Genomic DNA, 23052 nt, shown 5'->3' with positions numbered 1-23052 from the left:
ACAATCAAATCTGGTTCTCATTAAATATTGGTATAGGGTATAACAAACTCTTTATCGCAAATTATGCCTAACTTGTTTTTTATCATTTTATTTTCTTTTTTATCATTGTCATTTATTACAATTTATTCAATATTTATCCCAGGTGAGCCCTACTCCTCATCTTCTCCCAACAATACCTCTTCTTTCTCTTCTTTTCCATGCGCCTTTCCTAGTCCAAAGATAGACACTTTCCTAGTCCAATGATAGACAAGGTGCTCTTCCAATTCTATTTGACCTAATTGCATCCTTTATCCTTTAATATTTTTCCCTACAAACCCTCCACTCTAGCACTTGGGAGGCATAGGTTGGTTGGAATCTATGTTTCCAAGGTCAGCCTGGAGTACATAATTAATTCTATGCCAGACATACCTACATAATGAGCTCCTGTCTCAAAATAAAATAAAAACATGCAAAACTGATAATGGAACTAAGAATAAAGGTTGATTTCATAAATAATTGAAAAAGAAATAAATGTATGAGCAATGATAGAAAGAACAACCAGAAAAATGCACTGAATAAAAGTAAAATATGTTTTGAAGTTATGGATGAATGGAATTGAATCTTTTTTTTTCTTTTTCTTTTTAATTTACATTACACCCTAAGGCTCCCTCCCTCCTCTCCTCTGAGTCCTCTCTGCTCTCTTCCCTCTTTCTGTCTTTCTTTCCCACCAGAAAGGGGGAGCCCCATTCCCTTATGTCAACATTCCCCAGCACATCAAGTCACATCGATACTGAGAATATCTTTATTCCCTGAAAAGGCAAGACAGCCCTCCCAGAGGAAAGTGATATAAAAGCAGGCAATAGAATCCATGTTAGAAACACACAAGCCTTCCACTCACCAGGCACCCCATATGAAGACCAAGCTGTCCATCTGCTACACGTGTGCAGGGGGCCTAGGTACAGATCATGCATGTTCCTTATTTAATGTCTCAGTCTCTGAAAGCACCCATGGGACTGGGTTAGTTGCCTCTGTTGGTCTTCTTGGGAGGTTCTTCTCTCCTCCAGGTCCTTCCATCTTTCAGCCAACACTTCCACAGACCCCAGAGCTTTGCCACATGCTTGGCTGCAAGTCCCAGTTGTCTGTTCAGATCTGCTGCTGGCTTGAGCCTTCCTGACAACAGTCAAATTAGGCTCCTGTGTGAAAGTATAGCACAGCATCATTTTTAGTGTCAGGAGTAGGCTCTCTACCTTGGGGTGGGTCTCAAGTTGGATCAATTATTGATGTGACTTTCCCTCAGTCTTTTACCTATTTATCCCTGCACTTCTTGTAGGCAGAGCAATTTTTGGATTAAAAATGTTGTTGTTCCCCTCCTTCCACTAGCCTCTCCTGGCTAGGAAGTGGTCACTTCAGTCTTCATGTCTCCCTAAACCCACCCATCACTTGGGAGTCTCAGCTAGAGTCAAAACCAAACCCTTCCAGGAGCCTACACTGTGTCATGCCTCCATCTTGACAAAGAGAGTTCTCCCCTCAGTTTCCGTTCTTGTTCCCAGCCCTCTTACTTTCCACTTGCATTCTCTCCACATGTAATCACCTACCATTTTCCCTCTCCATTCTATATTTTTCCCAGTTCCCTCTCTCTAACCACTTCTGGTTTCTAGTCTATTTCCTTTTCTTAGTGACATCCCATACCCTCTCTTAGGCCCTCTTTGTCACTTAGCTCCTTTGTGTCTGTGAATTGTAGTATGGTTACCCTGTACTATAGGTCTAATACCTGCTTATAATTGAGCACATGCCAAGTGCTTCTTTTGGGTTCTGATTTACCTCATTTAGGATGATCTTTTCTAGTTGTATCCCTTTGCCTGCAAATTTCATGATATCTTTGTCTTTTTATTAGCTGGGTATTATTTGTAAATATACCAAAATTTCTGTATCAGTTCTTCAGTTGAGTGACATCTAGGTTGATTCCAATTTCTGGCTATTATGAATAAAGCCAAGTTGAGCAAATGTCCTTGTTGTATGGTGGAGCATCTTTCTGGTATATGCCCAGGAGTGGTATAGCTGGATTTTGTGGTAGAACTATTCCCAATTTTCTGAGAAAGTGCCAGATTGATTTCCAGAGAGGTTGTAAAAATTTACATTTGTAAACAACACCATTCACAATAGCAACAAATAATATAAAATATATTGCCACAACTCGAACCAAGCAAGTGGAAGTCCTGTATGACAAGAAATTCAAGTCATAAAAGAAAGAAATTGAAGAAGATTTTAGAAGATGGAAAAATCTCCCATAGAACTGATCTGTGGGATTAACATAGTAAAAATGACCATCCTGCCAAATCTATCTACAGATTCAACGCAATTCCCATCAAAATTCCACACAATTCTACACAGACCTAGAAATAATAATCATTAATTTCACATGGAAAAATAAAAGACCCAAGATAGGCAAAAAATTCTGTACAATAAAAAAAAAATCTGGTGGTAATAATATCCCTGATCTTAAGCTCTACTATAGAGCAATAGTAGTACAAACTGCTTGCTCTGGGCATAGAAACAGAAATGTTAATCAATAAAACCAAAATGAAGACCCAGAAATAAATCCACACTCTACAGGCACTTCATTCTTGACAAAGCAGCCAAAACCATACAATGGAAAAATAAAAGCATATTAAATAAATGGTGCTGGTCTAACTGGATATCTGCTTGCAGAAAAATGAAGATAGACCATTATTTATCACCCTGCACAAAACTCAAGTGGATCAAAGACCTTGGCATAAAACCAGAGACTCTAAACCTAATAGGAGACAAAGTGGGGAAAAGCTTTGAACTCATTGGCATGGGAAACAACTTCCTGAACAGAACACCAAGAGCACAAGCTCTGAGATCAACAATTGAATCAAAGGACACTGTCAATAGAACAAAAAGGCAGCCTACAGATTGGGAAAATATCTTCACCAACCCTACATCAGACAGAGGGGTAATATCTAAAATATATACAGAACTGAAGAAAATAAACATCAACAAATCAAATAATTCAATAAAAATATTGGGTACAGAGCTAAACTGAGAATTCACAGTAGAGGAATATTGAATGGCTGAGAAGCACTTAAAGAAATGCTCAATGTTTTTAACCATCAGAGAAATGCAAATCAAAATGATTATAATATCCTATCTTACAGGAATCAGAATGGCGAAGATCAAAACCTCAAGTGACAGCACATGCTAGAGAGGATGTGGAGAAAGGGGACCATTTCTCCATTGCTGGTGGGAGTGCAAACTTGTACAATCCCTTTGGAAATTAATATGGAACTGAATCTTTAAGGCATAGTAGTGCAATTACAATAAAACAGCAACTACAAAGAAAATTGTAAATATATTCTATTATTTATACCTGTGTTTTATGCTTTAAAAGTTAAAAACTACAAGGATATAAATAAAACATGAAAATAAGCTTCTAAAACGAAGTAAACAAATGTATATTATGTTAGCATCCTATTATTTTGACAAAAAATAGGGTTATATCTTGTTCTGAGAATTGTATACATCTTTGATTGACATATTCCTTTTTTCATTAGCAAAACACAGTCATACAAATAAGAAATCCTTAAGTATATTTGCCAAGATAATTTTTCTGTAGTTTAATGTTGTTAAGTACAACTGTATTATGTGTTTGATAGTCCATTTCAATGGCATTTATGGGCAAAATGATCTACATCTTCACTCACAAAGAACATCTTAAGGTCCTATGTTTTCACTTTTTCTTTATACATTTCATGAAGAGTTTCAGAAAAAGAGAAACAAGTACCTGCTACTGCATAATAAGAAACACTTCATTCCCAGAGCACTAGAGCATGTAGTGCGAGTTTGGACTTTGAGTAATATGCTTGGGCTTCCTGAAATAAATGAAGACATCTTCTTTAATAGGTTATTAATTCTCTGGCTATCAGGGAAGCTAGAGTCAATGTCATAAAGAGTATTACGGCAGAAATTATTTTTTTTATAACCCATTCCAGAGTAAGTGCTTTGGTAGTGACATTTCACAAATGCTTTTTGGAATGTAAATTAATAAAATATTTTCCCATTTATAGCTCTGAGAAATAGCAGCAATACTCTGCTGTTTATTATAGTAGCACTTGTATTTTCTGAGAAAGGGTTGTTTCAGAATAAACATGGTATCTATTCCCAGAGGCGTTTTCATCAACACTCTCTAAAACTTATATGTGGAAGCCCGTGCCTGTGTATTTCACTGTGTGTATTCTATGTATGTGAATAACATAAACTTAATTAGATACAATATCCTTCAAAGTAAGATAAATTGAGTCCAAATATAGTTTTATTGATTTTTTCATAATCTGTAAGATCTTTCTAAAACAGACAGTGTTACCTGACCCTAACCAGAAAATCTAATAAAACACTTGGACTACTGGGGGTATACCTTGCAATGGGGAGAAGATTAAGATGAAGATGTTTCAGTGACTCTTGTCATTTCTCACATCAGTTGGGTCAGACTCATCAAGGATCTGGTTATTTCTTCATATTTTCTCTCATCGTCAAACGATAATTTGCATCATTGAATTTCAGAAAAGTTGAACATGTTTGGTAAGCTAGATGTAAAATTTGAAAATGAGTGAGACTGTTATTTCCACCCAAATGGGAGAGAATTAAATACTCGACCATAAAGCAAATGTTTTAAACATATATTTTTGTAATAAGGGGGTTATCAGAGAAATGATCCATATCATTTTCATTATGAAAAGAGAAAAAATATTTTAGAAATATATTTGTCAATTTTATGTACACATAATAAAATGAAAACATATTTCTTGTGTTTTGCTGGTAAGAGTGTACTGTCTACACTAGAATACAGTTTATTTGGGCACATTCTCTGCATTCCATGTGAGGTACTCTATAAAGAGCTGCATTTCACACAGTCTTCAATTGTTCTAAATTTTTAAACTGACATTTGTAAAGATACGTAATCCACTTTTTGGAAAGATTTAAACCGAAGCATGTGTGTGATTTTTGTTTTGATGCCTGCTTCCTAATATTTAAAAATAATCTAATTTTATGAATTACCTCATAAGGCAGTTGTTATGATTATATTATTTAATGTAATTAATACAATAAACATGATGTTATAATACAAATACAAATAGTAGAAAAGTTACTCTAGTAAAGCAAATTATTTCACACATGTACCAACTTTTTCTTTTATATTTACAATGCAGCAATCTAAAAATTTATCCTAACACCCAAATACAGTGCAACTTTATCACATAATACTCAAATCAATTTTATAATCCCCCATTCATCTCTGAACTCTCACTGTATATAGCTGCTGATGTTGTCCTTCAACCTATCCTACATTTTTAGTTGATTTTACATGTAAGCGGAATATATTTGTGTCTGGCTTATTGTACTTAAGACCATCTGATTTAGGTCCATTCATGCTGCAACAAATGGGAAGGCTGCAATTTTTCTCAAATGTAAAACCCGTGAACATATTATAATAATGTATTTGAAAGTCTAGCCTCCTTCCTGGCACAATGAATGTTTACTGCATTTTATCCACTCTTACATTGCCCCGAGATGAATTAATTCACAGTTACAGTATGCAAAATTTTAAAAGGCATTAATATTAACCTGGCCCCTCATGACGTATCACTGTACCAACAAATGATGTATCTCGCTGTCTCATCTGGGAAGCTTTGAGCTGGCAATTAACACAGAGGTCCACACTTGGTCAGTGTGCATACTAAAAAGTACTGAGGAATGTTCAGCCCTAAATGAAGACATATAGTGCAACCTGCCTCTCCTAAGTCCTGAGGATCATTGAGGAAGAGGAAAGTGTAAAAGTATCATTGAGAAAGTGTAAGATCCTGAGGTAGAGGAGGACCACAAGGAAACTGTTTTCTGGACACAGCAGGCAGCTGCACATACAAACCCACGGTGATAATGAAAGCATGCATAAAGCCTGTGCAATTTCCAGCCAGATTTTGCACAAAAACCCACCCCTAGGCATAGTGCTATTGGTGATTTTAAATGATTTTTCAATAAAAGTATATCCTCTAGTAATTCTGCCATGCACTAGTGGAAAGCCACTTGAAAATTTTATATATATATAATTCAGAAACACTAGAGGAGAGAACAATTAGCCTTGAAAGTAAATAAAGGCTACAAAGTTGAATGGATTGGCTGTGGCGTGGGTGTGGTAAAAATTAGGGGTTGAGGACTAAATATGATCAAACCACATTTTAGGAAATTAACAAAGAAACTTTTTTTTTTAAATCTCAAGTATTTAAACTGTTTTGGCATTAACATTCTAAGATGCTTGAAACTAAGATTCATAGCATGGTTGTTATAATTCAGACATTAGCTCGAGGTATGAATTTGGAATTATAAAAGTAACAGGGAGTTTTAAAAAAGAATAACTGAAATACACAAAGAACAGAAAGCAAAAAAATACATAAATAGATGACTAGATAGATAGATAGATAGATAGATGATAGACAGACAATTTCCCTACATGAGACTATTTATCTTCACGTGTAATCATGATTTAAATTAATGCACGAATTAAATCTTTAGATGTCTTGTAAACTACAGAAAATCACAGGGGATAGAAAGTTACAGCGAACACTGAAAAGTGGAATTGAATGAACAGAGTTAATAAAGGAGACAAGTTAATCTGAGATGTCAGTTTTCCCCAATGGTATTAATATCAGGTAGCCTAAAGAAAATATTGCTATGCTTTGAAAGTTTTAATATTAAAAAAAGTAATTCCAGCACTCCTTTAAAAAGAAAAAAAACGTATAGACTATATTAACTTTAATTACATGTCACAAACAAAAGAAGATCATTTAAATATTAATTAAGAGATAAGATTTTGTAAAATGCTTTTTCGGCAACTAAGTACATGATCATGTATTTTTTCTACTCCAGTTTGTTTATATTGTGGATAACATTGATGGATTTCTGTATGTTGAACCACCCCTGCATGTCTGGGATGAAGCCTATTTGGTCATGGTGGATGATATCTTTGATGTGTTCTTGGATTCTGTTGTCTAGTTTCTTTTCTTTTTTTTTTTTTTTTTTCATTTCTTCCTGACCAAGCTGTCATTGAGTAGAGAATTGTTTAGTTGTCTTGTGTATGTAGGCTTTTTGTTAATTCTGTTGTTGAAAGTTTTAGAGATATCAGGGAAACAAGGCACATCCCTAAAAATAGTAAAGGCAACATACACCAAGCATATGTCAAACATTAAACCAAATGGAGAGAAACATAAGTCACTTCCACTGAAATCAGAAACAAGGCAAGGCTGCTCACTCTCTTTGTATCTCTTCAACGTAGTACTTAAAGTCCTAGCAATAAGACAACTAAAGGAGATCAAGGTCATACAAATTGGAAAGGAAGCAATAAAAGTATCACTATTCATGATGATATGATAGTATACATGAGAACATACTAAGAACTCAAGTTAGAAAGCAACAAAACAAGCAATTCAGTTAAAAAATGGGGTACAGAGCTAAACCAAGAATCCCTTGTAGAGGAAAAACGAATGGCAGAGAAACACTGGGAAGGGGCATGCATGCAGAGGGTGAAGGAAGGGAGGGATTGGGACGGGAGGAGGGAGAGAACCACAGGAGGGATACAAAGTGAATAAAGTGTAATTAATAAAGAAAAAATGTAAAAAGAATATAAAGCAGAAAAAAAAAGAAAAAAGAAAATGAAATGTTCAGCGTCCTTAGTCATCAGGGAAATGCAAGTCAAAACAACCCTGAGATTTCACCTTACGCCCATCAGAATGGCCAAGAGAAAAAACTCAGGTGACAATACATACTGCAGTGGATGTGGAGAATGGGGAACTCTACTCAATTGCTGTTGGGAATGTAATCTTGCACCACCTTGGATATCAATCAAGCTCTTTGTTACACAATTAGGAATAGTGCTTCCTCAATATCTACCTATACCACACCTAGGCATACATCCAAAAGATATCAAGTAAGAATATTAAGTAAGCATCCTATCAGGTGACATTTTATTACATTTAAAGGCAAACTGGTATTTTAAACCCTTTTTTACAGTGATATATATTGTAAGTACCCCGTTTAAATTATGAGTAAATAGGAGTCAATAGCGATGTTACAAGGACTTAAATGGTGGAGATGAAACATTTTATACCTTTAAACATGTATGCCTTTTAGTGAATTATGTGACAAAATTTGTGCTGTGAGTAGATACACATGTACTTACCCTGCATTTAGATACTCACCTGAAGTTCAGATCCCATCAAAGTCCAACTTGGCAAACAGGTGAGTTTCACTGGGATTACTTACAGGAATACGGGTGAGAGTTTACTTATAGGAGCAGAAATGATTCAAAGGCAACTGTAGCAACAAGGCCAAAACCAGCACAGGTGACAGTTCACAAAGCTGAGAAATCTGAAACACTCCACACAGCCTGTTGACAGCTGAACATGTTGGAGGGTGACTTTTCCAAGTGACTCAGTTTTTCTAAACCTCCTCCTGTTCTAAACAAGTTCTGCTTTCTTCTGCTTCCTCTAGGTAGCTAGTCTGGTCTCTCTTTGCAAGTTGCCATTGTTAGTTCTGAGTAATACCTCAGCTTCTATTCTATCACTCAGTAGGGAGGAGCCTAATGAATCTGGTCGGTTTTATGGATTTCCTGAAGCTATCCTGAGTTGTTTATCATCTTGTTAAAGAAGATGATTCATCTGGGTTGTTTCCAGTTTCTGGCTATTACGAATAAAGCTGCTACAAATATGGTTGAGCAAATGTCCTTGTTGTGTACTTGAGCATCTTTTGGATATATGCCTAGGAGTAGTATAGCTGGATCTTGAGGAAGCACTGTTTCTAATTATTTGAGAAAGCACCAGAATGATTTCCAAAGTGGTTGTAGAAGTTTACATTCCCAACAACAATGGAGGAGGTTTCCCCTTTCTCCACAACCTCTCCAGCATGTGTGGTCACTTGAGTTTTTGATCTTAGACATTCTGATAGGGGTCAGGTGAAATCTCAGGGTCGTTTTGATTTGCATCTCTCTGATGGCTAAGGACACTAAGCATTTCTTTAAGTGTTTATCTGCCATTCTGTATTCCTCTACTGAAAATTCTCTGTTTAGCTCTGTATCCCATTTTTTAATCAGATTACTTGATTTCTTGCTTTTTAACTTCTTTACTTCTTTATATATTCTGGATATCAGCCCTCTGTCAGATATAGAGTTGGTGAAGATCCTTTCCTAGTCTGTAAGCTGTCGTTTTGTTCTGAGGACAGTGTCCTTAGGTTTACAGAGACGTTTCAGTTTCATGTGGTCCCATTTATTGATTGTTGATCTTAGAGCCTGTGCTATTGGTGTTCTGTTCAGGAAGTTGTCTCCTGTGCTAATGAATTCTAGGCTCTTCCCCCTTTTTCTTCTAACAGATTTAATGTGTCAGTTGAGGAATTGTGGTACTTTTACATAATGGAATACTACTCAGCAATTAAAAACAAGGAAATCATGAAATTTGCAGGCAAATGGTGGGACCTAGAAAAGATCATCCTAAGTGAGGTATCCCAGAAGCAGAAAGAAACATATGGTATATACTCAGTTATATAGACCTATAAGATAGGATAAACATACTGAAATCTATACACCTACAGAAAATAAACAAGAAGGAGGACCCAGGATAAGATGATCAATCCTCACTTAGAAAGACAAATGGGATGGACATTGGATGTATGAGAAAACAAGTAACAGGACAGGAGCCTACCACAGAGGGCCTCTGAAAAACTCTTCCTAGCAGTGTATCAAAGCAGATACTAAGACTCATAACCAAACCTTCAGCAGAGTTCAGGGATTCAAATGAAAGAAGGGGGAGTTAATATGACCTACAGAGGACAGGAGCTCCACAAGGACCAAATATATCTAGGCATAGGGGTCTTTCTTTTCTGAGACTGTTTCTCCAACCAAGGACCATGTATGGATATAACCTAAAACCTCTGCTTAGATGTAGCTCATGATAGCTAAGTATTCAAGTGAGTACCCTAGTAAGGGGAACAAGGACTATTTCTGACATGAACCCAATGGCGGGTTCTTTGACCTCTCTTCCCCTGCCCACTGAGGGAGGGGCAGGCTGGCTAGGCCACAGAGGAGGACTTTGCAGCCAGTCCTGAAGATACATGATAAACCTGGGTCAGATGAAAGGGGAGGAGGTCCTCCCCTATCAGTGGACTTGAAAATGCACAGGGAGGAAATGAAGGAGGGAGGGTGGAATTGGTAGGGAATGAGGGAGAGGGATACAGCTGGGATACAAAGTTAATAAAGTGTAACTAATATTTAAAAAATTTAAAAAATTAAAAAGAAAATTATTATTTTGAGAATCAATGTTTCTACCTCCAAGGAAGTTTACACAAATACTAAAATAATACATTACGTTTAGCATTTAGCACACCATTATGCCTATTATTCACAGTACTGTAGAAGCAAAATTTCCTAGAAAAATTCAAAATTGTTTAATATTTCATTTTAGAATATAATTATTTCTATATTTCTTCAACTATTCAATAAAATTACCATCTATCTTTCTTAAATCTGTGAATTAACTACATTGTGAACAAATATTAAAAAGCTGACAGTTCATTTTATTTAGAAGTAACATTTGTATTTATGTATTCGTGTCAGATATTTTTAATATGCGTGAATTGATTACTGCCTCAAAATTAAATACATTTATAACATCATTTTTAACTTTTTAAATTTCTTAAATAGAAAACTCTATGTGTCTGTGCTGCAACACAGCTGACTACAGTTCTGTCTAAAACTATTGCTGATTCTCGGTTCTGACCAAAAATAGCTGGTGAGTTTTAATTCAGAGAAATTTTTATTTTCCTGCTGAATTTCTAAACACAACGTATATTACATTATCTTGAACAATGAATGATTAAGCATTTGTAATAATAAGACATGAACATTATAATTATGATTATAAAATTATAAAGCTATATTATATAAGATATTGCATTAAATTATGACAAAGTTATAAAAAAGTAGAAGAAAACAGGTTTTACAAAATAAAAGTTTGGAAAAGTTGAAATTACTACAAATAAAGAGGAATAAATAATTTAAAATGCTGAATGAGATTCATGATGGAACTGCACAATTAAACCATGATTAAAATATTATCTGTACATGTATGATCCAATATATAGACAGAAAAATAGAACTTCGGGAAACAATAACAAATTCTTCAATGTGTCAGTATGTGTAATCAACTTGCACACACACACACACACACACACACAAATATATATATGTAGCTTTTTCTCTATACCACCAACAAACATACAAAGAAGGCTACGTTGTGCCCAGTTCAGGAAATTCAAAAGATCACCAGGAATCGACTTTGATGCAAGCACATGAGGGTTTATTGTATATACAAGCTCAAGCTTGGGCAACAAATATCCCTGACTTAGCAGGCGAGGAATGCAGCAGCCAGCTCCAGGGTAATAGGGTTTTTAAAGGGAAAAAGGAATTTCCAAGACTTGGTCTATTTTAGGTGCCAAGGCCACAGCGGCCCTGGCCTAGTCATCTCGAGGCTATCTGCTCATGAGCAATGTCTGGGATATCCTGTTACATGCTAATTAGGCTGCACTAGGGAAGGGGAAAGTGATTAATACATCTCATGGTTTTTCTTAGAAGCAGAGATGGGGGCTATCTGGGTGGAAGGCTGCCAGCCATCTGGCCTCATTGCCAAACAATGGTATCTCTCAAGGCAGGGCAGGTGGATCTGTCTGAACTTGTCTGCTCCTTTGTCTAAACTTATACCGGAGAACCTAAGCCATACTGCCTTAAAAATCCTAATTTTTCAAACTTTGAACCTCTCAGATATGAACACACTCCTTTTCACATTGGTTTCAGAGAAAATAAAATATCTATGAATAAACATAAGCAAGGACGGAAAGGACTTCCGCAATGAAAACTTTGAATTTCTGCAGAAATGGATAAAGACAGTAGAAAATGGAAAGCCATCCATGCTCTTGGATTGGTAGAGTTAATATTATACAAATGACCATTCTACCAAAAGCAGGCAATGCAATCTCAATTAAAATCTTCATCTCATTCTCAACAAAAGTAGAAAAAGTCTATCATAAAATTCATATGGAACCAGAAAATACCAAAGATGGACAAAACCAAGAGGAACAAAGTGAACAATACGGGAAGGATTACCATTCCAGATCAGAAGCTGCATCACATATCCAGACTGAGCAAAATATATTATTTTCACAGACCAGAGATGTATATCAATGAAACAAACTTGAAAACCCCAACCTGAGTGGAGATAACCTCTGGTTTTTAACATTTGATAAAAATGCTAAAATTATTACCTGAAGAAAGGAAAACATCATTAATAAGAAAACTGCATGTCTACATGGAGAAAAAAAAAAGATTTTTATCTATTTCTCTACATAAAAACTACCTTCAAATAGATCAAAGATCAAAACCTGAAATACTCAAACTGGTAAATAAAGACGTAGACAGTACTCTATAAAATATAGATACATGATAGGACTTCCTGAATAGGATTCTATTTACCCAAGAAGCAAGGCTAACAAGTGAGTGACAAGTGGAACTTCATCAAATTAATAGTGAACAGGAAAACACAATCAAGAAGGAATCAATAAATGTGTGAAATTACATACAAAATGTTTATGTAGATAACTATACCTTACAAAGTTTAAATGACAGATTATCTGTCTAGATTTTGGATTGCTCCAACATCTTAATTATTGAATAAAAATTGTTTCTATATAACTTTAAGAAAAAAATCACTTACCTTAATTTCTTTTTAAAAATTTAATTATGTATTCATTTTAAGTCCTGACCGCAGGCCCCCTGCTCTCTTCTTAGACCCCCCTTCATAAACACCTCCCTCCAATTCTTACCTGTCCTGTTAAAGAGGTGGAGTCTACCATGGGTATCAACCCACTCTGTCATATTAAGTTGCTGCAGGACAAGGCACATCTTCTCCGACCAGGAAATCCCAGTTAAGAGAATGTGATCCAAAAGCAGGTCTCAGTGGCAGGGAGGGACCCTGCTCCAGTTGCTGGGGAAACCACATGAAGACCATGCTGTGTATCTGCTGCATATATGCAGAAGACCAAGGACCAGTCCATGTATGCTCTTTGGTTGGTTGTTCAGTCTTTGGGAGCCCCCATTGGCCCAAGTTAGCTGATTCAATAATTTTTTGTAGAGTCCTTGACCCTTCCAGCTTCCTCAGTCTTTCCTTCAACTCTTCCATAGACCCCTCAAACTCTTGTCTAGTGTTTGCATCTGTTTCCATAGTTGCTGGGTGAAGGAAGCCTCTCAGAGTAGTTATTCTAGGCTCCTGTCTACAAGCATAACAATATAATATAAATAGTGTCAATAACTGGTTCTCTCCCATGGAATTGGTCTCAAGTAGGGCCAGTCTTTGGTTGGTCATGCCCTCAATCTTTGTTCTGTCTCTATACCTACACATCTTGTTGGCAGGACAAATTTTGGGTTAAAAGTTTCTATAAGGATTGGTTTCCCTATCTTTCCACTGGAAGTCCTGCTGGGTTAGAGGAGGTAGACACTTTAGGCTCTAAATTCCCCACAGCTAGGTACTTCTGGAGGCATTACCATCCCTGATTTCAAGCTGTCCTACACAGCAATAGTAATAAAAATTGGACGAAACTGAAGTCCAAGTGGATCAAAGATTTCCACATAAAACCAGATACACTAAATTTAATAGAAGAGAAGGGAGCAGATAGCCTTGAACTCTTTGGTACAGGAGATGACTTCCTGAACATAACACCAAAAGCTCAGTCTCTAAGATCAACAATTAATAAATGGGACCACATGAAACTGAAAAGTTTCTGTAAGGCAAAGGTCACTGTCAATACAACAAAGTCTACAGACTGGGAAAAGATCTTCACCAACCCTATATTCTACAGAGGGCTAATATGCAAAACATATAAAGAACTTAAGAAATTAGACACCAACAAACCAAATAAACCAATTAAAAATCAAGTACATCCATTTGCCTGTAAATTTCATAATTTTCTTGTTTTTAATTGCTGAGAAGTATTCCATTGTGTAACTGTACCACATTTTCTGTATTCATTCCTCAACTGAGAGACATCTGGGTTGTTTCCGGATTCTGGCTATTACGAATAAAGCTGCTATGAACATAGTTGAGCAAATGTCCTTTTTGTGTGATTGAACATCTTTCCAATATATGCCCAGGAGTGGTATTGGCTGATCTTGAGGTAGCAAAATTCCTAATTTTCTGAGAAAGCACCAGATAGATTTCCAAAGTGGTTGTACAAGTTTAAATTCCCACCAACAATGGAGGAGTGCTCCTTTTGCTCCACATCCTTTTTACCAGGTGCTGTAACTTGAGTTTTTGATCTTAGCCATTCTGATGGGTATGACATGGAATCTCAAAGTTTTTTTTTTATTTGCATTCCCCTGCTGACTAATGACATTGAACATTTCCTTAACTGTTTCTCCACCATTCGATATTCCTCTGTTGAGAATTCTCTAGATCACCCTGAGAAAGGTACCCAGAAGTAGAAAGACACACGTGGTATATACTCACTTATAAGAGGATATTAGCCATATAATATAGGATAAACATACTAAAATCTACAGACTTAAAGTAAAAAACAAGAAGGACCACAGGGAAGACCAAGTACCAGTCTGTTTCTCCTTTTGTTTTCAAAGCCATGTCTACCTTCCTTCAGTCCTGCCCAGGTATACGTTTTTTTATTGGTCAAAAAAAGAATAATTTCTTAGGCCAGGTTTACACAACAAGGAGAGTGTACATGAGAATGTGCTCTTCTGAGCAACAACCAGATCTTAGGGAGACAGTACTTAGCATCAGAATACATAGCAGCAGACCAACCCTCAACAAAATTGGCTAAACTTTTTGGTTTACGTACTAACAATAATGAAAAGTTAACTACTGCACATTCCATGTGGCCTGAAGACTAAGAGGTTCATGGTTCTGGAGAGATGAGCTCTGAAGTGTTGTAATGTGGACAACAGGTAATCTTTAATGTGACTCTCAAGCTGTGTTATAGCCAATGTCAGGAAATAGCATAGGGTCACTGCTGCATTTGAAAGCAATGGTTAGTAGGAGAAATCTTTCACAGAGTTTAGTAACTTAGTTTAACAACAGATATTCATTCACATGGAAAGCAATATTTTATTTATCTATATTGGTTATGTGTTCCCAGTAGATTAAAGTTTTTAATATGTATCCACTATTAACATACATTACTTATATTTTGTTAAATATTTGACAGATGTCAAAGACTTAGCATACTGTTTCACAAAGATTGTGGAATTTTCCTCCTTAGAAAATGTACTATCAGAGGTTAAATCTTGCCACACTGGTGGTTTGCAAGGAAAGTTGATTTTCAAGTTATAAAATACCATTTTTTTAATGATATTTTCAAGTTACTAATCATCTACCTGCTATGACTCTGATCAGGGACGAGAAGCGGTTTGTAAGACATACGGTGGCATACATTTGCCGTCTCAGCAGTTTTAACCAGAGGCATAAAGATCTAAATTTCAATGGCAGCCCATGTTACACGGTATAGATTTGCCTGGAAACAAAAATACCTTAAAGAACAAAATACCTTCTAGTATCTTCTGTAGGGATGGTTTGCTGTGTAGATATTGTGTAAATTTAGTTTTGTCATGGAATATTTTGTTTTCTCCATCTATGTTGATTGAAAGCTTTGCAGGGTATAGTAGTCTGGGTTGACATTTGTGATCTCTTAGAGTCTCCATGATACTTGCCCAACCCCTATCAGTGGACTTGGAAAGGGGCACAGTGGAGATGAGGGAGGGAGGGAGGGACTGGGAGGGAATGAGGGATCGGGACACGGCTGGGATACAGAGTTAATAAAATGTAACTGATAAAAAAAAAAAAAAAGAACAAAATACCTCAACCCAAACCAGTTATGAAGCCTTCCTTATTGTTAAGTCATTATAAGATTGAGAAGATCTGACACATGTACTTTCTTTATGGAAAAACCTCCAGAGATGCCGTGAGCACTCTTCTAGATTCTCACTGCTCAGTTCTCACTTAACTTTACAAAAATAAGAAGCACTGGGCTAGTGAGGCGGCCTCGCTGTTGAAAGCACTGGCTGCTCTTTCAGGAGACCAGCGTTTAATTCCCAGCATGTGCAAGGAAGCTAACAACTATTTGTCACTCCAGTTCCAGGAGATCAGATGTCTTTTTCAGGCCTTTGCTGGCACTGCATTCACATAGTGGGCAGACAAAACATCGAAGCACAAAAAATAAATACATCAGTTCTTTTAAAATATATCATTTGAAAGTGTGCCTCTGTAATCCTGACGGAAAATATCAGAGCCTACCACTGTGTGTGCTGTAGTCTAGCCTGTTTTGTTGCTGTCTTTGCCGTCTGGGCTGTAATTTCAGCTTATTCTTGTGCACAGTAGACTGATACCAGCCACTTATGAAGTGTCTGTTTGAGACCACTGCCATTGGCTATACTCCTGAGAAATGGAACTTGAGAGTTAAAGCTGTGGGCAATTTCTCAACTAGAAAATTAGGAAAATGTCACTTCTTCTTTATCTTTAGTCTGTTTTATGTGATGCTTATTTTTGAAACAGAAAAATAAAAGCAAAGATGGATGAGTATGGAGTTGGGGAGATTCTGGAGGAATTGGAAAAAGAGTAAACATAATCAAAATATATTGTATGAAAAATTATATATATATACAATAAAAATAAAAAATTAAGTAAAAAGACTTTCTACAATTCGATGAAAATGAATAAAAGAAAAAATATACCCAAATTTATGAGACACAATGAAAGCAGTGCTAATGGGAAAGTTCACAGCACTAAGTGCTTCCATAAAGAAATTGGAGGGATCCCATAATAGCAATTTAACAGCAGATGCTTAAGCTCTAGATCAAGAGAAGCAAGCTAACCCAATAGGAGTTGATGGTGGGCAGTAATCAAACTAAAGACTTTAATCACTAAAATAGAAACTCATAGAACAATAGAAACAATCAATGGAAAAAAAGAGTTGCTCTTTCGTACAAAATCAACATGCTGAACAAACCCTTATACAAACTAATTAAAAGATGAAGAGAAAGGGGCACGGTGGAGATGAGGAAGGGAGGGAGGGATTGGGAGGGAATGAGGTAGTGGGACACGGCTGGGATACAGAGTTAATAAAATGTAACTGATAAGAAAAAAATAAAAAAAAATTTTAAAAAGATGAAGAGAGATTATTATGTAGGATATTTTATATCACCCTCCTTGAAGGCTCATTGCGGGGAGAGAGGTACAATTTAAGAGCTGATAGATGGGGAAGAGAGTTGCAAAATGCCGCCTTCCATATAGATGTTTGATCCACAAACTAACAGAAAAAGATGTAGTCACTGGATATTTCTATCTGATTTTTAAAATATGCAATTCTATATGTCCTATAAAAATAAGTTATTGAATTAAAAAAAGCCAAGGTCAGTTGAGTTTGGCACAGAATCCTACTAGGCTTTCAAAGAAGAGCTAATGACAAATGCTTCTCAAATGATTTCCCAAAATAAAGACAGAAGGAGCACTGCCCAATTTATTTTATGATGCTATTATCACCCTGATATTCATATCTAACAAAGGTTCAAGAATAAAAAAGAAAGAGAATTATATACCAGTTTCCTTCATTACATCAGAAAGAAATTCAATAAAATATTTTCAAATACAATCTAAGAATACTTTAGAACTATAATCCATCATGATCAAGTAGGCTTCATGGCAGAGATGCAGGGATGGTTCAATATACTAAAATCAGTCAATTTAATCTACCATATAAATAAACTGAAAGGAAACAAAATAATGATTATCCCATTAGATACAGAAAATCCTCTGAGAAAATTCAACACCCTTTCATGATAAAAATCTTGGAGAGTTTAGGGACAAAACGGACATGCCTAAACATGATAATGGCAATTTACAGCAAGCCAATAGCCAACCTCAAATTAAATGAAGAGAAATTCAAAGCAATTCCACTAATCAGGAAACAAGACTGTCTACTCTATCCATAACCATCCAATATAGTAATTAAAGTTCTAACTGAAGAAATAAGACAACCCAAGAAGATCAAGGGGATACAAATTGGAAAGTAAAAATTGAAAGTCATTTTTTGTAAGTGATATGTCAGTACACATAAGTGAATCCAAAATTCTCTCAGGGAACTCCTATAGATGATAGACAACTTAGTGAGGTTGCTGAATACAAGATTAACTCAGAAAATAATCAAAATAAGCTGTCCTTCCCCTTCTATACACAAATCACAAATGGACTGAAAAGCAAATCAGAGAAACAATATCTTTCACAATAGTGTTAAATATCTAGAGCAAATATTAACCAAGCAAGTGAAAGACTTATTTGATTACCAAACAAACAGACAAAGCTGAAAGTCTTTATAGAAAGAATGTGGAGAAGATATAAGGATCTTTCATGTTCATGCCTTGGTTTGGTAATGACCAAAAGCAATCCACAGATTCACTGCAATCCCCATCAAAAATTTGAACATAATTCTTTACAGACCTTGAAAGAACAAAACCCAAATTCATGTACAAAAACAAAAATCCCAGGATAACTAAAACAATCCTGTATAATAAAGAACTGGAGTCACCATTTCTGACTTCAAGCTTTACTACAGACCTATTGTAATTAAAAACAAACAAACAAACAAACAAACACATAGGATTGGTGACAAAACAAACAGGTTCATCAATAGAAACAAACTGGTGACCCAGATGTAAATCCACACACCTATGGACACCTGATTTTTAATAAAGAAATCAGAAATACACAGAAGGGGGAAAAAAAAACATCTTCAGTAAATGGTGTTGGTCTATCCCCATGTTAAAGAATGCAAATAGATCCATATCTATCACCACTTACAAAACTCAATTTCAAATGGGTTAAAGACCTCAACACAAAACCAGATACAATGTCACAAATAGAAGAATGCTTAATATCTTTGAACACATTGACACAGGAGACTAAACTTAGTAAACGGAATACCAATAGCATAGGCACTGAGAACTATAATCAATATGACCACATGAAACTAAAAATCTTTGGTAAGACTGTCGGAGCCGTGACTCAGTGGCCTGCTTTGATAAGAGATGGCTTTTAGCAGGCCTTTACTAATGGCAGAGGAGAACTTGCAAGTCCATCTCCTTTTGTTTGTGACAACAGGTGGGATAGCTTGTGAGGGTTACACCTCTTCCTCAGGCTCCTTGTGCAAATTAACCTATTGTTCTGAGATGTTTTACTGGCTAAAGTAACTCCTCAAAGAATAAAGTGGTCAGAAGGCTGGAGGCAGAGGAGGAGGCAGAGTCTTGAGACTGGCTGCTGGCACTGCTTGCTGTAGCAGTCTGCCTTTTGCTATGGCTGTCGAGTCTGGACCTTTAAAAAGTTTCCTGTGTGCTGTGTGTTTATTTTATTAATATTAATCCTCACACCCGACTCAAGAACCGTTCGACTCTGCCCGGCTGGCCCTGGCATAAGACAAAGGACATAGTCAATAGAACAAAATGGCAGCCTACAAAATAGAAAAAGATTTTCATCAATTCTACATCTGACAGAGGGCTGATATACAAAATATATAAAGAACGTGAAAAAAAAAAAAAAACCTAGGCAGCAACAAATCAAATAATCCAATTAAAAATATGATACAGACTTAACAATTCCCAACAAAGGAATCTCACAGGACTAAGAAAGACTTAAAGAAATGTTCACCATCCATAGCCTTCATAGAAATGTAAATCAAAACTACTTTGAGAGTCTATCTCATTCAATCAATAACAGTGACAGCTCATGCTGGTGAGGATCTGGAGCAAGGGGAAAAGTTCTCCAATGCAGTGGAAGTACAAAGTTTCATGGCCACTATGGAAATCAATGTGGAAGTTATTCAGAAAATTGGAAATCAATCTAACTCAAGACAAAGCTATACCATCTTGGGCATATTGCCAAAGGATGCTATATCCTACCACAAATATACTTGTTCAACCATGTTTATTACAGCTTTATTTATAATAGGCAGAAACTGGAAAGTAGATATTACTAAACTTAAAAATGGATAAAGAAAATGTGATATATTGCTTCAGTAGAGTAGTACGCATCTGTGAAAAATAATGGCATCATGAAATTTAAAGGTACATGATTGAAACTAGAAAAAAATCATCCTGAGTGAGGTAACCCAGACCCAGAAAGACAAACGTGGTGTGAATTTATTTATAAGTTGATATTAGCTGTTAAATAAAGGATAAATATGTGGCAATCCATTGACCCAGAGAGGCTAAGTAATAAGGAGAGCACAAGGGAGAAACATGGATCTCCCTGTGAAGGAGAAATAAAATAGGTTTTATTGGTGGACTTAGGGGCAGGTGGGTACAGGAGGGTCCAGGTGGGAGGGTTGGGAAGAGAATACTGGGAGAAATAACTGGAATTGGGGGTGGGGGAGTTAGTAATAGAAAACCAGTGCTATGAAAACCCCCTGGAATCTATAACAGTGACCCTAGTGAAGTCTAATATTGGTGATACAAAGCCAGAACTGGTCATCTTCTATAACCAGGCAAGGCTACGAGCAGGGAGACTGGGAAATCAACCCAGACACAAAACCTTCAACCTGCCTGCAAGGTCTGCAGGTATAATGGTGGCACAGAACTTGTGGGAATGGCCAAAAAATGACTGATCTAACTTGAGATCTACACCAAGAAAGGGAGCCCATACATGACAGTGCATTAGTGGCCAGGAACCAGAGGTTGCTGAGGCCAGAGACTCTAGATAGAACCAAACACAACTGGCAAACAAAACAAACACCAATCAACAAAACAAAAAAGTCAATTAAATGATTCCCAATGATGTTCATCTATACTCATAGTTTGTTGCCTGGCCCAATTGTCATAAAAGAGGCACATCCAGCAACTGATGGGAACAGATGTAGAGACACACAGCCAAACAACTAGGCAGAGCTCTGGGAACCCCACAGAAGATGGGTGGGAAGGATTGGATGAGTCAGAGGGTTAGAGGACACCTCTAAAACATTACCCACAGACTCATTTACACAAGTCTCGTAGGAGTTCATAGAGACAGATATGAAAAACATGGACCTTGAATGGGTCAGAGCTAGGTCCTCTGCAGATATGTTATGGTTGTATAGCTTGGGGTTCTTGTGGAACTCCTAACTCCTAACTCCTGCGAGAGTGAAGAGTCTCTGACTCTTTTGCCTGTGTTTGGAACTCTTTTTCTCCTCCAGGGTGGCCTCACCTAGGTATAATTCAGGGTTTTGTGCTTAGTCTTATTGTAACTTGTTAGGCCATGATCTGTGGATATATCTGGGAGGCGTGCTCTTTTTTTTTAATAGGTTTTTTTTAATTTTTTTATTACACTTTATTCATTTTGTATACCCCCATAAGCCCCTCCCTCCTCCCCTCCTGGTCCCACCCTCCCTCCCCTTTCTGCATGCATGCCCCTCTCCAAGTCCACTGATAGGGGAGGTTATCCTCTTCTTCTTTCTGATCTTAGTCTATCAGTTCTCATCAAAAGTGGCTGCATTGTCCTCTTCTGTGGCCTGGTAAGGCTGCTCTTTTATTTAAAGGGAAATGGAGGAAGAGCATATCTGGAAGAGAGATGATGTGAGAGGAAAGACATTTGGGAATGAAGGGAGAGAAAACTGTGGTCAGGATTTAATGCATGAGAGAAGAAAAAAAAACACAATTTTAAATTTTTTTTCATTAATTACAATTTATTCACTATGTATCTCAGCTATAAATCCTCCCTCATCCCCCCCCAAACTGACCCTCACTCTCTCATCTCCTTCCATGCCCCAGTGGCTGGCTCACCTTGGGGGGAGCAGTCTTGCCAGCCCACAGAGTAAGGCAATGCAGCCAATCCTGATGAGAACTGATAGGCTAGTGTCAGAGGGAAGGTGAGGAGGACCTTCCCTATCAGTGGGAAAAAAAAAAAAGAAAGAAAAAAGAAAACACACTGAAGATCACAAATGTGTTTAAAGAAGAAAAGCAAATGTGACAGCCCAGGCACAGGAAACAGACAGACTTTTGAGGGTTTACTGACATTTTTATGACAATAGAAGTTGAGCTGTGGATAAAATAAAGTTCATGATTGGGAACATGTTAGTTTAAACCTGGATAAAATAAAAATTTTATAGACAAATTAGACTAAAATTATTAAAACGTGTTTATATTTACATACAAGTAGGAGGTTGTTTTAATTGTAAGGATAAAGAAAATTGGTTTTGTCACAAGAAACTTCATTTTAAACAGACATAGTAAAAGGTGTCCAAAAGAAAACCCCATTGAAGTAATCAGAGATGACATGATAAAGGCAAAGAAAATGGTCATCAGAAGAAGGAGAAAACAGGGAACAGGACAGGAACCTGCTACAGAGGGCCTCTGAAAGCCTCTATCCTGCAGGGTATAAAAGCTAAGACTTATGGCCAAAATTTGGGCAGAGTGCATAGAATCTTATGAAAGAAGTGGGAAATAGTAAGACCTGGAGAGGATAGGAGCACCACAAGTAGAGCAACAGAAGCAAAAAACCTGGGCACAGGGGTCTTTCCTGAGACTGATACTCCAACCAAGAAACATTCATGGAGATAACCTAGAACCCCTACCCAGATGTAGCCCATAGTAGCTCAGTGTCCAAGGAGGTTCCATAGTAATGGGAACAGGGACTGTCTCTGACATGAACTGATTGGCCTGCTCTTTGATCACTTTCCCTGAGGGGGAGCAGCCTTACCAGGCCACAGAGGAAAACAATGCAGCCACTCCTGATGAAACCTGATAGACTAGGATCAGAAGAAAAGGGAGGAAGACCTCCCCTATCAGTGGACTGGGGGAGGGGCATGGGTGGAGAAGGGAGAGGGACAGCAGGGTAGGGAGGGGAGGAGGGAGAGAGCTATGGGGGGAATGCAAAGTGAATAAATTGTAATTAATAAAATTAAAATAAAAAAGACATGAAAATACAACTTTTCACAACC

The 23052-nt window shown here is 36.9% G+C and overlaps 1 long non-coding RNA gene across 1 annotated transcript in view; it reads left to right on the top strand.

Moving 5' to 3' along the window:
* The window catches only part of LOC132655423 (uncharacterized), a 231490-nt gene that overhangs the window by 138619 nt on the left and 69819 nt on the right, over positions 1 to 23052 (top strand). The window lies entirely within an intron of this gene.

Source organism: Meriones unguiculatus, chromosome 7 (assembly GCF_030254825.1).
Source record: "Meriones unguiculatus strain TT.TT164.6M chromosome 7, Bangor_MerUng_6.1, whole genome shotgun sequence".
NCBI classification, from domain to species: Eukaryota; Metazoa; Chordata; class Mammalia; order Rodentia; family Muridae; genus Meriones; species Meriones unguiculatus.
This window is presented reverse-complemented; position numbering and strand designations above follow the sequence as displayed.